Genomic DNA, 3,890 nt, shown 5'->3' on the forward strand with positions numbered 1-3,890 from the left:
TGTGCATTTCTTCCCAAAGGCCTTTGTGGAATTCCTTGGGAACACATTGAATTCCCACACTGCATTGTGTACTGTTGCCATCTCATCAGTAGTACGTCTTTTCATCACCATGGGGTGTCCTCAGATTTATTTAGGTTTCCCTTACTTTCTTTCAGCAATGTTTTGTAATTTTTGGTGTATAAGACGTACACTTTGATGACATCTATTCCTAAGTATTTGGTCAATGTTGATCCCTAAAATGGAATTGTTTTCTTAAATTCCTTTTCGGATGATTCATTGCTAGTGTATACAAATAAGAGAGATGTTTGTATATTGATATTTTGTCCTGTAACTTTACTGAATTAGGGAACTGGCTGTGATCATTTTTGTTGATTCTTCAGGAAGCGCTCTGTGTAAGATGATGCCGTCTCTGGTCTCTGAATAGATGTAGTTCTACTGTTTCCTTTTACAAGTGGATTCCTTACTTCTTGACTTACTGTTCTGGGTAGAACTTTCGGTGCAATACTGAGTAAGGAGTGAAAGCCAGCTTGATGGACTTGTTCGTGATTTCAGAATAGGGCTGTCAGTCCTCAAAATTGAGCATGATGTTTGATTTGGGTTAGGGTGGGGTTAGGGTTGGGGTCTCCCTGTCCTCCACTGTACAGAGCCCATTCTTCTCTGGTAACCAGCAGAGTGATCTTTTCAGAACATAACCCTTGATCCTCTCTGGGACCCACTCCCCAGCTGCCCGTTCTCTCCAGGCTCCCCTCTCCCACCATATCCCCCAACCCCCGTGGGACTCCCCAGTGTGTGGTCATCCCACATGTGCCTTGGGCCTGATTACAACCCTTTACATTCTCTCTGCCCTCTGCCAGGAGCTCTTTTCTCTCCCCCTGCTTCATGTCTGGCTTGTTCCCCCATTGGCTGGACCTAGACGTGCCCCCTGGTGACCTGACTTGTGTCTACTGCGTGTGTGTGGCCTTGTCCCTTATTTAAATGTAGTGCCCACTTTCCCTTTGTGAGTGATTTACTAAGTTGCCAGGTATGGGGCAGGCACAGGGAAATACCCTTAGTGCCTATGTGAAAAAAATCAGTCTCAGGGCACCTGGGTGGCTCGGTCATTAAGCATCTGCCTTCAGCTCAGGTCATGATCCTGGGGTCCTGGGATCAAACCCTGCCATGTTGGGCTCCCTGCTCAGTGGAGAGCATGCTTTTTCCTCTCCCACTCACCCGGTTTGTGTTCCCTCTCTAGCTGTCTCTCTCTGTCAAATAAATAAAACCTTAAAAAAATCAGTCTCAGAGGGGCTCACCACCCTTGCTGACAATATAGGATCTGCTGTCCCCACAGTCAGTCCCCTCAGAGAGATGAGACTTCCAGCTTCTTGGGCCTGGGTAGATGTAGACCTGGACCTAGAAGCTTCCAGGATTCATGGCTGGGGCCTAAGCAAGGCCCCTGTTCTTCCAGCAGTCCCCTTTCCCCTTCCCTGCCAATGGGCTGGACATGATTCCTGATCTGGGGTAGTTCGAGGGTGACCCCTCCTAGGTATAGCAGTGGTTGACTGATGGACCTTGTCAGCAAGAGGCCCAGTAGCCTTTACAGGAAGACCCTATAGGGGGTGGAGACAGCTCTATGGGGGCTAGTGACAGCCCCCTCAAAGCAAAGTGGGGCAGGAGGCCAGCCCTGCTGATTCTAGCCAGTCTGTAGGCCATAGAAAGGAGGGCTGTGCCCAAAGGTGCTCTGCTCCAGGCAGGTGGGGACAGGACCTACAGGGGGTCGGCCAGGGGAGGGCACCTGCAGGGTTTGCCCGGGAGCTTGGCACAGTGGGACTGTTTCTAGCACCATCATGCTGACTGTGAGGTTGGTTTCCTGCCTCTGAAGGCTCAGACTCCCCTTTACATGATGGGGTGCTGATGGGCCCCATCTCTGAGAGTAGAAGATAGGGAGGCCCCATAAGCAGATTTGCTCAGGACAGGCTGGGAGAGTAGCTGTTGCTTAAAACAGCTCAGGGCCTGCCCCCATGAAGAAGGTGCACATGTCCATGGCCCCCAGCTCTGGAGTCCTGCTGCCAGTCTCTGACAGTGACCCTCCTCCCGCCTTGTCCCCCTTCCCTGTAGATAGGTGGTCTTCCTGGAGCTGTTCCTGCAGGGGGCACAGAAGACCATCATGGTGGGACACAGGGTCACCTACTAGGTCCTCATCGATGAGTGGGCTGCTGGGCCTGTGTGCCCCCCTGGGAGGGCTGGAGGGTGGTGGTCCTTGAGGTCCCCGGCACCCCACACTGGCAGGACGTGTCCATGCAGTGCATGGTGATGGTCAGCTGCTTCTGTGAGCAGCGCGTTCTCCGTAAGGTGGATGACCTGGTGTGTGCGGATGTGGACATGAAGGCCTGCGACTGTGTGGGCATGGAGATCCTGTCCCGCCTCTTTGGCACCCTGCATCCCAGTTTCTACTTGGTGTCCTGTGAGGACTTTAGCTACCAGCACTGGCCACAGTCCCAGGCCCACTTCCCCAGGGACCAGGGCAATGTTTATTTACATGGGGGCCTTTTTTGGGGGTTGGTGGTGGAGGTTCACCAACTGACCTTGGCCTATTACCAGGAGGTGGTCAACATGGCTAATGGGATTGAGGTTGTGTGGTATGACAAGAGCCATTTGAACAGGTACCTGCTGAACCACAAGCCCATCAAGGTGCTATCCACGGAGGACCTGTGGGATCCGTGGTAGCTGGGCTGCCGTCCTTCCCCCCAACCCTGCCACATCATGAAGAAGCTGATTTGGGTGTGCCCAAGGATTAACAAGACATTCAGGACTCATGAGAGGCTGTCCCTGGAGGACCTGTGGGACCCACGGCAGCTGGGTTGTTCCCTGGAGGCCCTGTGGGACCCGTGGCTGCTGGGCTGTCCCCTATAGGACCTGTGGGACCTGCGGCTGCTGGACTGTTTCCTGGAGGACCTGTGGGACCCGTGGCTGCTGGGCTGTCCCTGGAGGACCTGTGGGTCCCACTGCTGCTGGGCTGTCCCTGGAGGACCTGTGGGACCCGTGGCTGCTGGGCTGTCCCCTATAGGACCTGTTGGACCCGCAGCTGTTGGACTGTTTCCTGGAGGACCTGTGGGACCTGCAGCTGGTGGGCTTTCACCTCAGACCTGTGGGTCCTGTGGCTCCTGGACTGTCCCCTCTGGGACCTGTAGGACCTGTGGCTGCTGGGCCATCCCCAGAGGACCTGCGGGACCTGTGGCTGCTGGGCTGTCCCCTATAGGACCTGTGGGACCTGCAGCTGCTGGACTGTTTCCTGGAGGACCTATGGGACCTGTGGCTGCTGGGCTGTCCCCGGAGGTCCTGTGGGATCTGTGGCTGCTGGGCCATCCCCAGAGGACCTGCGGGACCCGTGGCTGCTGGGCTGTCCCCTATAGGACCTGTGGGACCTGTGGCTGCTGGGCTGTCCCCGGAGGACCTGTGGGACCTGTGGCTCCTGGACTGTCCCCTCTAGGACCTGTGGGACCTGTGGCGGCTGGGCTGTCCCCAGAGGTCCTGTGGGACCTGTGGCTGCTGGGCTTTCACCTCAGGACCTGTGGGACCTGTAGCTCCTAGACTGTCCCCTCTAGGACCTGTGGGACCTGTGGCTGCTGGGCTGTCCCCAGAGGAACTGTGGGACCCATGGTAGCTGAGCTGCCCACCCCCCCTTCACGAAGAAGCTGATATTCAGGCCATGCCCAAGAATCAGCAGGACGTCCAGGACTCATGAGGGGCTGTCCCGTCTCCATCAGGGGCTGCTGTCCTGAGCAGAGCTGTTAGAGCAGGTTCTTACTTCTGTTCCCTCAAGGGAGACCATGAACCCAGGACTGCCCACATGGGCATGTCCAGGGCCCCCACCTGCACCCGCACACAGGAAGCCTGCCTAGGGACACAAGGTC

The 3,890-nt window shown here is 55.8% G+C and overlaps 1 pseudogene; it reads left to right on the plus strand.

Moving 5' to 3' along the window:
- The first annotated feature begins 1,997 nt into the window (after positions 1-1,997).
- On the plus strand, positions 1,998-3,466 carry LOC116876275 (annotated as a pseudogene).
- The last annotated feature ends 424 nt before the right edge of the window (positions 3,467-3,890 follow it).

Source organism: Lontra canadensis, unplaced genomic scaffold (assembly GCF_010015895.1).
Source record: "Lontra canadensis isolate GAN:19392208 unplaced genomic scaffold, GSC_riverotter_1.0 scaffold45, whole genome shotgun sequence".
NCBI classification, from domain to species: Eukaryota; Metazoa; Chordata; class Mammalia; order Carnivora; family Mustelidae; genus Lontra; species Lontra canadensis.